This window comes from Pleurodeles waltl, chromosome 6, assembly GCF_031143425.1.
Source record: "Pleurodeles waltl isolate 20211129_DDA chromosome 6, aPleWal1.hap1.20221129, whole genome shotgun sequence".
NCBI classification, from domain to species: domain Eukaryota; kingdom Metazoa; phylum Chordata; class Amphibia; order Caudata; family Salamandridae; genus Pleurodeles; species Pleurodeles waltl.
The window spans coordinates 1,572,204,561-1,572,217,586 of record NC_090445.1 but is presented as its reverse complement, the minus strand read 5'-3'; the positions used below and the strand labels follow the sequence as shown (position 1 = coordinate 1,572,217,586).

The following is a 13,026-nucleotide window of genomic DNA, read 5'->3' as shown; positions in this document are numbered from 1 at the left end:
CCTGCACCACTATCGGGCACTCGCGTTTCCAATGCCCGACGATTCCGCACACGTGACACGGCATCACCCTTTTCATTGCCTGCACACCATTCGGAATCGCAACAGGGTTAAAATCCGGACCATTACTCCCAAAGCCTCCTCTGCCTCTGCCTCTCGCCTGTGGCTGAAACACCATATTTCCCTGCGGCTGCGGCTGCGGTATCTGCTGTTGGAACCCTTGTAACCCTTGCAACCCTGTCTGAGCTGCTTTAAGTTGCATCATCATCACTTTCTCTTTCAACCTTTTCTGTTTCACTTCAATTTCGTCGCTACAGTATTTCGCATAATTCAACACCTCATCAATAGGTTTCGACTGCCAACAAATCAAATGCGTCTTTATCATCTGACCTATCTCTGGTCTCAGCCCTTCCACAAATCTAAACACAAAAGGAAGCATGTCCTTCGCCTCTATTGTTTCCGTGCCACTGTAGTTCTTGAACGCCTTCAACAACCTCTCATAGTAACCATGAATCGACTCTTTAGCCTCTTGGGCGGTTCGATCAATCTTCTGCCAATCCACATTTTTCGCGGCAACCTTCGTCTTCAAATGCTCAATCACCTTATAGTACAAGCTCATCACCATAGGTGATGGAGCACCCGTATCCCTGTCTCTCTCTGGTTCACTTATCGGCCAACCTACAGCCCTTTTGCAGTCTTCCCACAAATCTGCCGGAACCACAATCTCAAAGAGGGTGTTCAGGTCTTCCCAAAGACATTTCGCAAGCTTCACAAACCTATCAGTCTGTTCTCTCTCAGTTTGGGAAAATCATCCGTAAAAGACTGAATGTCACTTCTGTGCCACGGTACATGTATTAATTTTCCCCCTGCTGTCTCCCTCATTGGTAACATGGTTATTGCATCACTACTCTGTGGTCTGCTCTGGGACACTATCTTTCTTCTTTTCCTTTTTCTTTGCCCATCTACTTTCCCATTTGTCTAAGCACCTCCACACTTGTGCACTCTGCAGCAATTCTCTAAGGTGCGTTTTCATGCCTGCTGACCTCATGTGTTCAAAGTCTGTGGTCCCGAAATCCAATCTATAGCTCCTGCTCAAGTGTTTTGTCTTGTCTATCTCAACCCCGTTTTTGTCAGCTATCTCTTGCAGCCTTCTATGTACCTTGTTCACGTCTCTCGTAATCCTGGGACATAGATACCTCAGCTCTTCTTCCGAGTAGGACTCTAACCTATTCAAACCCATAGTCCCTTCCACCAATTCTTCTGCTTCCATGTTCAACCTGACCCTATTCAGATAGTCCTCTCCCTTCCCACTGGCTGAGCTTTGTGTGGAATTCAGACTGTTGAACCACTGTGTCAGCTGTTGTGCATTCAACCCCATCAGTGTAGCATTCACATCGACTGCCATTGATGGTTGCGGCAACTTTTCAGTGTTCGATGATAGCGGTATCATCAGTGGGGGACTCGACCTCACCACTGTTGACTGAGCACATATGGGACTAAACTCCATCAAGGACCCAGATCCAGTTGGCAGAGCCGCTATCGGAGTTGTCTCTGGAGTGTTTTCTATGCACCTCCTTTCCGTCCCATTCTGCACCACTGATCCTTGACCGCTCATACCTGAGTTAGGCTGAATGTACAAAGGTACCGGTGGACCTACAGTAATGGGTAGGGATATCGCATCTGGGTTCTGTCCATTCCCCAGGTTCTGAGGCATGTTCATTCCCACACTATGGGTCATCATTGCCAGCATGCCCGTCTGACTCCCCGTCATCTGAGCATGTGCGGTTCCCCCCTGCATCTGCTTTTGAGGCAACAAAAGCTGGGTTGATTCAGCTTGTGCCAATGTTGGGTTGCGACCATTCTGTACTCCCATTACGGTTGGATCTAGAATCATTCCCGTACTGTTGTCACTGCTGTAGTACCTTGGGACCTGCGGCTGATAATTTTCTGCTGTTTTCAATATAGGCACATCTGGATATATTCTCCTAACCTGCGGTATCTGCGGGGTGAACAATAAACTCGGGTCCTTAGATCCCGATGGCGTTTCTGAATTCGGAGTTTCATTATTCTGTACCGGTGCCGGAGGGGCAGAACTGGTACTTGGACCTTGTTCACTCTCTGCATAAGGTGGTGGACGGTCGTTCAGCGATTGCATGATGAACTCCTCATCCTCTGACTCGTCTTCTCTCCTTAACTTTTCCTTGTCCTCTCTATCTTTGGAACACCTCCTGTTTGTCTTACAGGTAGCTTTCTTGCCTGTCGCCTCTTCTTCCTTAGCAATTGCGGGAAACAGTTTTATCCCCTGCAATATATCTGACCTCCACACCTTCTGTGCATTATCCCACCTAGCGTCCGCTAGTGTCTTTTCTACCTTTCTTATCCTGGCCTCGAACTTCTTTTGCTGTTGCTGTCTAGCCATTAGTTCCCAAATCGCTAGAGCCTCAAACTGTGCTGGCCTTGGAGGTACCTTCATGTCGTACATCGCGAATCTCAAATTCTCTAGGATCCTTATATTGAATGTCCCATGGATCGGGAACGCTACGCTCCCATGTCTCTCTGTCAGCTTGTGCCATTGCTTTAGCCAAAGGCACGGAGCTACCCCCCTTTCCTCCATTACAATGTAAGCTGGTGTACCTTCGGGTGGCGTCTCCTCTCCTACGCTCGCTTTAATGTAAGACTCCCCCTTCATCGCACTCTTTAATGCTTTAAAAAATTTCATTTTCTCGTCTTTTATTTCACAAAATTTGTAATCAATAAGTGACTTTAATTCCCGGAATACTCTTCGCTTGCCTTTCCCCTTTCAATCGAGCCCCACGGACTGCGTCCAATCCGTGCGCGACCCTTCTCTGCAACCAACCTATCCCAGCGCGGCTCCTAGTGACGTCACACTCACACACTCTGCGGCTGACAAAGCCTCGCGGCTTGTCCTCCTTCACTCAGCTCCTCTCGTAACAACTTCTGGCATGTATCGCGAGCAACCAAATAATAATAAAACAGATCTGTCGGTTTACTACAGGAAGGGTAACACAATCGCTTCAGGACCTTAGGGATTTTTCACTAGCCTCGGCAGTTATTCCATCTTTCTCGGTCCCCACTTTCGCAATCAAATCCTGACCCGCAGACTCTGCTCTCAACTTGTCAATGATCTATTCTAGTGCACTTAGAATTTGTCAAAGCCCGAAGTCGAAGTTTTCTTCCACTCCCTTAACACACGTACCGACTCGTTGACCACGCCCGGTCAACCTATTAAACCGACCAGACCACAACATAAAACAAGTGTCTCATACACTTTTCAACATACTCCGGAGTCTCTTGACCTCGCAGGGCCCGTCTCAACAACAACAACCACGTGGACCTTTTTCTGCACAAAGCGCCACATGCACATGAAGTTCGACGACTTCCCTACTCTCACACTCGGAGTCGCACCTCTGCTATTCTCTAAAATCCTCGCAACCTTTTCAAACAATCTGCGGCAATAAGCTGTGCAAGCGCAAAATCCTAACTTCACTCATACCGTCACTAGTACCGCCAACGCCGATTTCACACCTCCATTCTCTCCATTCGCAAGCTCCGAGATCCCGGGAAAGTCGTGGGGGACTTAGGGCATCATCATTCTCTCAATCTGTTTTACCCAAGAAAAATCTAATTCAACACCATATACTTCTCGAGTGGGGTCTCAAAGAGCGAAACCGTTACCTCTCGAGCGGGGTCCCAAAGGGCGAAACCGTCCTCTGCTACCATCTACTGATAGAGCGTTCCGACCTAATAAATTACCTGTATTTGGACGCTCTTGGGTCGATGAATCTTTTGACCAAGTGGGGCTCTCTTCACCCGAGATTAGTCAATTTAATCAAATCAATAATCAATAACGAACATAAGCAATGCCCTGATCAACATAACACTTCACAATTAATCCAGAAAACATATCGGCGAACCATGACCTTCCGGCCATGAATAACCACACCAGTTTATTCAAAGTTAATGAATTTATTTCCCTATATTAACAAAGCTAGCACGATATAAATGTGTCTCAACACCAAATGATATATGTAAATGAACATTAATAGCTGTCCATAACGGCGAAAATGATGCAATCTATGCAGCATTTGAATAACAATGCATTCGATAATAGCAACGCAAACCACTAAAACTATAATCTGTAATGGGCTAATTGCATACATTAGTCAGCATAACAAGGTCTCAAATTGCATCGTGCAACAAATGAATCCTCATCTAACCTCAAATTAGCATCTGCATGTGGGATTTCATGCAAAAAACAATTTAGCAACATTGATTTGGAAAACTCCTGACTAGGGCTCTTATCAAAAATCAGCAGTTGGTTACCTAAAAAGAAACACAATGCAATTGTACATTTTCCTTTCATATTTACCAAATTCAATCAGCATTCAAGGAAGTCTTCGTCTCACAGATACCGGTTTCGATCAGCATGGGATGGGGGCAAAGGGGCAGGGTGGACGGGGCAATTGCCTCACAGCGGCAAGATAAAAGGACAAAACTACTACTTTATGCAAAGGGGCAAATCAAAGTTAAAGTCTCTAGGGCGAGAATTACTTAAAGTCTCTTTCTCTCGATTAGAGAAAGCATCAAAGTCTCATTCATAATGGCGTCGAACATCAATTGGCATCGTAGAAGATGGCAAAATGACGAGGTCGGCAAGATGGGCCATAATGGCTGCAATGTCCTGCAAATGGCAGGTAATGGCTGCTGGCTAATGGCTAATGGCCTGCAATAATGTCCTCAATGGGTGCAATGGGTAATGGCTGCTTTCTTCTTGTGCACCAGGTTTAAATAAACAACAGTTCAAATCCAGTAGGGTCTTCCATTGGAGGGTTCATAGGTTGGCTTCAAATTGTCCAATCAAAAACAACAATTCACAAGCTTCTACCTAGGCATACATTATCCTTGGAGTCGGGAACGTAAGTTGCAACATATTTTACCAATTAACTCACTTTCAGAGCTTCCATTGTCTGCACCTGCAGATTGACCTTGGAGCAAAGAAGAAGATGCCAGGCTGGCATGAAACCTTAAAGATAAGCATGTGAACCGATCTCACTGGAAAAGTACAGCTTCAAGCAAGAATACACGTTTTATTAGCACATTAGAAAAACACGAGCATCTAAACCGTGAGACAAGGCAACTAGGCCGAAGCCTCCACTAAAGTTATGCTAAGTTAAAACATTTCAAACAAGCAAATCATGGCACACGTTTACGGTTATGTCAGATTAGTACAATTCTAATACATCACGTTATATAAAGCACGCTTATAAATGTTGGCGAACTACTCTGAGGGCACATTTGTCCCCGTACAATCTTTATTAGTTCGGTTAAAGTCACACTTGATTATTGCGGCACTACGTTTATGCGCTAATAAATGTAAAACCTTCATTTCTGCGTCATCACAGGCATATAATATTTCCATAAGAGAGTGCTTGCTCTCAAGGCAACAATGTCTGTACTGTAGTAATATGGAGTTGGCATTGATGAAAGTATGGTCACAGTCAAAAGTTGCAGGGTGTACCAAAATTAAAATGTTCAATAAAACCAGCTGGAAATAGGGTTACAGACATTGCCATAATGCCTAGAGTTTGCCATAAGTAAGCATAGACAGGCAAATGCTGCAATTCCTTAATTATGTGAAAACTCCGTGGGCACAAAACCCCATAACTCAAGTGCCCACGGGCACTGTGTTGTTTTACTTTGGAAGAAACGTCATGACAATGTGTTGCCTTATACTACGAAACAACTATGCCATTATAGTTAAAATAACAATATAAACATATTCCTTTTTGTAATGGAGTAGAAGACAGCATTAGAGAAGGGGTGTCTAACGTGCGTCACAAAAGGAAAGACATAGGGCCTGATTTGCAATGTATGCAGAAACTCCCAGACTCCTTACTTACTCCCTTGTGGCTATTCTCTACACCACAGAACGCATGGTGAGGGCTTGAATATACATGACCCCATCACCTCCATCATGATGGAACTCCACCGGCTCCCCATACCAGTCCACCCCATCTTGAAAACAAGATGCTTTATCTACAAATTCATCGTGACTAACACCCTTCCTCCCCTTCTATCTGGTTGACAATCGCATCACCTCGGGTGGCTCTCAGCACAGCCACGCTCAAAAACTATTGGGTTGGAAATGAAAAAGTGAAAAAAAGACCAAATACAAGACGATAGGCTTTGTGCATCTATGCACCCAATGTCTGCCACAACATCCATCCTGGTATCCATCAGGACCACGCCAACCCTCGTTCAATTTAGGGAACAAGTCCACTTCCTCTCTCAGAACCCAGCTACCCCTCCAATCACTCACTGTATCTTAAGCTTTTACCCTGTAGAGAGCTCAGCTGCATTTGAGTTAAGTTTGAATTGTTAGAAATGGGGTCTCTAGTTTGCAGTCGATTTGCACCTTGTCCAAGTATGGACTCTCACTCTAGTCAGGATAGGGGAGATACCTGCTCAGATAACCCATGCTCACCCCCTTGGTAGCTTGGCATGAGCAGTCCAGCTTATCTCAGAAGCAATGTGTAAAGTATTTGCACATATGTTGGAATTTTCCCTTTTGCAGGGCCATCCCCAGACTTTTTACCTCCTTCCTCCTATTTTTTCTGACCTGTTTCTGTTGGCTTTTGAACTCTGAGCACTTTAAAAAAATATATTTTTATTGATTTTATGTTTCAGATATGCAATACAAACCGTTCAATTTTCAACGACAGGATCACTCAGAGCATTATCTAATATCAAAACCATTTAACAATCGCAAACCCCCCCAAAAAAAACACAACACGGAACACTACCAGTTCAGCCGTATCCTTTATAGCTGCACTTGCCATGAGTTTATCCTTTGTTATCTATCTTTTAAGGTGTTCGTGCGTGACCAGTGTGGGCCCTGTTTTGCTGAGTAAAAGTTTCCTGGCCGCCTAATGGGGGCTCCAGGCAGAATAGTGAGCACGGATGCCTACCCGGGTGATGCTGCGCCCCATATGTCGTTGGTAATCTTGTGTTGGGGAGCTGGTGGGTTGTTACTACATGAGGAGGTAGGGGGTGAGGTGTATGCACTGTAGTGTCTGGGGGCCCGGCGGGTTGTGTCTCTGTGATGGGGGAAGCAGAGAGATTTATATTGCAATTATTGCAGGTATATGTTCCCTGGTTCATGGGGGCATCTCGTCATTTTTGGCCTCCAATTTGGTTACCAGATTTTCCCAGGTGGTGCACCCTGTGTGTTGTCGCCCCTCATGCACCATTCTTTTGAGTACCTGATATTCAGTGCGAGCCCAACGTAATATTAGAGTATGCCAAGATATACGATCAGGAGCTTTGGGGGCTTTCCAGTGTATCGCTATTAATCTTTTGTACATTAAATAGGCTAAGTCTACAAACTTGTGCAGGTGTCTTTGTTTTTTTGGTCTTTTTCTCAGACCCAATAAGCAGGATCCGGGATCTGCTGTCAACGAGAGCCCCGTTAACTCGGACATCTCACCTACCACCTCCGCCCAGGCAGTTTGTATATTGGGGCAGTCCCATACCATGTGATAGAAGGGTGCTGACGGTGTTTTGCATCTAGGGCATACTGGCTCAGAGTTGGGGAACATTCCCTTTATCCTGGCTGGGGATAGATATGTTTGATGCGTGAAATTGAATTGGGTGTACCTAAATCTGGGATTCCTTGACACGCCGCGGGCGTGGGACAAGGCTTTTGGCCAGTCCACTTGTGTGATCGGGGCGGGGAGTACAGCGTTCCATCTCATCCAGGCCTTCCCCGCCTGTGGCTCGGGAGCTTTATTGAGAGTTCTGTAAAGGCTGGATATTATTTTTATTTGGTCATTATGTTGAAAGAGGTGGTGAACCACAGGGGAGACCGCCGGTTCCGAGACACCTGCCCCCCATATTTTTCTAATTTCGTGGCATATAGCGTGGTATGTCAGGAACTGGCCGGGGCTTATCTCTGTGAGGGCCTGGAGAGCCTCGAATGACATTAGCTTGCCATCTTCAAAGCAATCTCCTATTGTCTGTACTCCTGCTTCACTCCACGCCCGCACAGCTCGCATTCGGGCTGCGGTCCCCGCCAATAGATAATTCAGTGGTATGTGTGGGGAGTAAGGAAGCTTATCCTCTCCTTTTTGCACAAATTTAGCCCAGCACGCGTGCGCAACTGCAAGCAGTGGGTTGACCTGTTATGTCTTGGGGAACTTCGATGTCAGACATCTTATCAGGGGGGTCCCCTTCAGCCGGGGCTCCAGGCACGTGGATTCTGCATGTTCTGGTCTGTGGATCCAATTGTGGACCCACTGAAGTTGTGCAGCTGCATAGTATCGTTCAAAGTTAGGGGCTCCCAGGCCGCCATTGTCCACCGGTTGTTGCAGCATCATTAGAGCCACCCGTGCTCTGCCTCCGCCCCAGATGAGCTGCAGCAAAGCTGTGTTTAAATTGATAAAGAAGCTTTTGGGAATAGTTATCGGTAAGGCCGGAAAATAATATAGCAGCCTAGGTAGGATCAGCATGTTGGCGATCGCCACCTTTCCAGGCGGCGAGAGCGGGAGCTTGTTCCAGAACTGTAATGAGCCTTTTATGGAGGTTAGCGCCCTCCCCAGATTCCCATCTCTTAGATCTTCTGTGTCGTGGTATATGTTTATCCCAAGATATTTAAATGTAGCCGGACACCACTTAAGGCGCCCTATCTGAGGGGCATCCTGATTATTGGGTGCCCTCTTTACCAGGGGAAACGCACAGGACTTTTCCCAATTCACCACAAGACCTGACAGGTCTCCAAACTCAGCCAGTAAGGATATTACTGAGGGAATAACTGCACGGCCGTTCCTGATGTATATTAAGGCATCATCTGTGTATAGTGAAATCGTGTGATGTAGCCCGCTCCTGATTATTCCCCATTCATGTTCCATGAGACGTATTCTTGCCGCTAGCGGTTCCATTGCTATGGCAAACAATAGCGGGGGTAGGGGGCAGCCCTGCCGTGTGCCTCGGGAGATCGAGAAGCTGTCAGAGATCACCCCGCCCGTCCTCACCCTCGCGCTTGGATTGGAATACAGTGTCCGGACCCAGCGAATATAATTGGGGCCTATTCCCATGCGAGCCATTGTGGCCAGTAGGTAATCCCACTCAAGCGTGTCAAAGGCCTTTTCAATATCTAATGATAGCACCATTTCCTCTTGTGCGTCACGGGGAGTGTCCCCCATTATGCTCAGTAGTCTGCAAATATTTAGGAAGGTGTTGCGCCTAGGGATGAAGCCGTTTTTGTCTGCATGTACAAGTAAGTGCATGAGGGGAGCCAATCTGTTAGCTAATATTTTGCCTAATATTTTGCAATCTGTGTTTAGAAGCGATAATGGTCTATAGGATTTGACATCTGTGGGGTCCCGGCCCTGTTTAGGGAGTACCACAATCATAGCTTCCCTTTGGGATAAGGGCAAGCTACCGTTAGTCCACGCTTCTGTGAACACTCCCAGCAGGTGGGGTTTCAGGCAGGATAAGTGGGCTTTATAATATTCCGAAGGGAGGCCGTCTGCCCCAGGCGCTTTATTCCTGGGCAGCTGTGCAAGGGCTAATTCTATTTCATCCATTGTCATGGGGGTTTCGATTATATCTCTATCTGTTTGTGGTAGTTGGGGCAGGAGAGAATCGGCGAGAAAAGCCTTGAGTTGTGTAGCAGTGCATGAGGTACGTTTGGTGTATAGGTTTGAGTAGTATTTCCTAAATGTCTCGTTTATTTCTACTTGTGTGGTAGCCATATCCTGTGCGCCCACTCGGATGGCACCTATTGGAGTTTGCTGTCTGTCTTCGCGGAGCAGCCATGCTAACATTCTGCTTGATCTATCCCCTTCCGTTTGCAACCTGGTTAAGTAATAGTTGTAGTCATGGCAGCGGAGTCTGCTATCTGCGTCATTATATTTTGAGCGTTTTTCTTTTAGGACAATATTGGAAATTTCCCCTAGTGCTACCGCTATTTCCGCTGCCCTGAGTTCCTTCTCTAGTTTGCCAATCTCTGCCTGTAAAGAGCGTCTCACTCCCCACGTGGTGGATATGCATACTCCGCGTGCTACTACTTTGTGGGCGTCCCACTCTATTGCCCGAGTTGCTGCGGACATGGCATTTATATCCCAATACTGGCTTATAGATTCTTTCAGTGATTCAGCAAATGCTTGGTCCTGTAATGCCTCCGCCTGGAACCTCCAGGTGGGGACTGCCTGACGTGTTCTTCCCCAATTCAGTGTTACTCTCAATGGCGCATGATCCGACAGTGTCTTTGCTAGGTATTCCGATTCGCTAACCAATGCCCCTATTTCGCGAGTGCCCCATATTATGTCTATTCTAGTGTGGGTGTTGTGTGGTGCTGAGTAAAATGAATATTCTCTTTGTTCTGGGTGGCCTAACTCTGAGCACTTTACCACTGCTAACCAGTGCTAAAGTGCACATGCTCTATGTGTAAATTGTGTGGTTAATTGGTTTATCCATGATGGGCATATTTGATTTACTGGTAAGTCCCTAGTACAGTGCACTAGAGGTGCCCAGGGCCTGTAAATCAAATGCTACTAGTGGGCCTGCAGCACTGATTGTGCCACTCACCTAAGTAGCTCTGTAATCATGTCTCAGACCTGCTACTGCAGTGTCTGAGTGTGCAGTTTTTAACTGTAAATTCGACTTGGCAAGTGTACCCACTTGCCAGGCCTAAACCTTCCCTTTTCCTATATTAAGACACCCTAAGGTAGGCCCTAGGTACCCCCAAGGGCAGGGTGCAGTGTATGGTTAAGATAGGACATATAATAACGTGTTTTATACAGGGAGTGCAGAATTATTAGGCAAATTAGTATTTTGACCACATCATCCTCTTTATGCATGTTGTCTTACTCCAAGCTGTATAGGCTCGAAAGCCTACTACCAATTAAGCATATTAGGTGATGTGCATCTCTGTAATGAGAAGGGGTGTGGTCTAATGACATCAACACCCTATATCAGGTGTGCATAATTATTAGGCAACTTCCTTTCCTTTGGCAAAATGGGTCAAAAGAAGGACTTGCCAGGCTCAGAAAAGTCAAAAATAGTGAGATATCTTGCAGAGGGATGCAGCACTCTTAAAATTGCAAAGCTTCTGAAGCGTGATCATCGAACAATCAAGCGTTTCATTCAAAATAGTCAACAGGGTCGCAAGAAGCGTGTGGAAAAACCAAGGCGCAAAATAACTGCCCATGAACTGAGAAAAGTCAAGCGTGCAGCTGCCACGATGCCACTTGCCACCAGTTTGGCCATATTTCAGAGCTGCAACATCACTGGAGTGCCCAAAAGCACAAGGTGTGCAATACTCAGAGACATGGCCAAGGTAAGAAAGGCTGAAAGACGACCACCACTGAACAAGACACACAAGCTGAAACGTCAAGACTGGGCCAAAAAATATCTCAAGACTGATTTTTCTAAGGTTTTATGGACTGATGAAATGAGAGTGAGTCTTGATGGGCCAGATGGATGGGCCCGTGGCTGGATTGGTAAAGGGCAGAGAGCTCCAGTCCGACTCAGACGCCAGCAAGGTGGAGGTGGAGTACTGGTTTGGGCTGGTATCATCAAAGATGAGCTTGTGGGGCCTTTTCGGGTTGAGGATGGAGTCAAGCTCAACTCCCAGTCCTACTGCCAGTTCCGGGAAGACACCTTCTTCAAGCAGTGGTACAGGAAGAAGTCTGCATCCTTCAAGAAAAACATGATTTTCATGCAGGACAATGCTCCATCACACGCGTCCAAGTACTCCACAGCGTGGCTGGCAAGAAAGGGTATAAAAGAAGGAAATCTAATGACATGGCCTCCTTGTTCACCTGATCTGAACCCCATTGAGAACCTGTGGTCCATCATCAAATGTGAGATTTACAAGGAGGGAAAACAGTACACCTCTCTGAACAGTGTCTGGGAGGCTGTGGTTGCTGCTGCACGCAATGTTGATGGTGAACAGATCAAAACACTGACAGAATCCATGGATGGCAGGCTTTTGAGTGTCCTTGCAAAGAAAGGTGGCTATATTGGTCACTGATTTGTTTTTGTTTTGTTTTTGAATGTCAGAAATGTATATTTGTGAATGTTGAGATGTTATATTGGTTTCACTGGTAATGATAAATAATTGAAATGGGTATATATTTTTTTTTGTTAAGTTGCCTAATAATTATGCACAGTGATAGTCACCTGCACACTCAGATATCCCCCTAACATAGCTAAAACTAAAAACAAACTAAAAACTACTTCCAAAAATATTCAGTTTTGATATTAATGAGTTTTTTGGGTTCATTGAGAACATGGTTGTTGTTCAATAATAAAATTAATCCTCAAAAATACAACTTGCCTAATAATTCTGCACTCCCTCTATGTCCTGACAGTGAAATACTGCTAAAGTCGTTTTTCACTGTTGCAAGGCCTGTCCCTCTCATAGGTAAACATGGGGGCTACCTTTAAATATGATTAAAGTGTAGATTCCGTTTGGGAGCGGATAGACATTTGGAGTTTGGGGTATCTGATCTCACAATTGAAAAATACATTGTTTAGTAAAGTTGATTTTAAGAATGTGTGTTTGAAAATGCCACTTTTAGAAAGTGAGCATTGTCTTGCTTAAACCATTTCTGTCACTCTGCCTGTTTGTGGATTCCCTGTCTGGGTCAGTTTGACAGTTGGGCTGGTTGCACCTCTCACTAGACAGTGACACAAAGGGAGCTGGGGTGTAGTCTGCATTTCCTGATGAGCCATCTGTGCTAGAAGGGAGGGGAGGAGCAGTCACTCACACCTGAAAGGTCTGTGCCTGCCCTCACACAATGCATCAATTTTGAGTTGTAGGGGTGCCACCTGGCCGCTCCCTACCTGGTGTCCCAGTTACACCACTGATCCCTACCCTATCTGGCACTTACTGGCCTTGATAGTGAGGCCTGTGGCTTGCAGCACCTTCAACACTTCCCAGAGGTGGTGCAAGGGTTCCTCCCAACTGGAGCTGAACACAGCAATTTCATCATGATAGGCAGC

At 46.0% G+C, this 13,026-nt stretch overlaps 1 protein-coding gene across 9 annotated transcripts in view; it reads right to left on the bottom strand.

The window, feature by feature from the left end:
- GRIN1 (glutamate ionotropic receptor NMDA type subunit 1) overlaps window positions 1-13,026 on the bottom strand; it is a 775,019-nt gene that overhangs the window by 705,514 nt on the left and 56,479 nt on the right. The gene's annotated exons all lie outside the window — the stretch shown is intronic.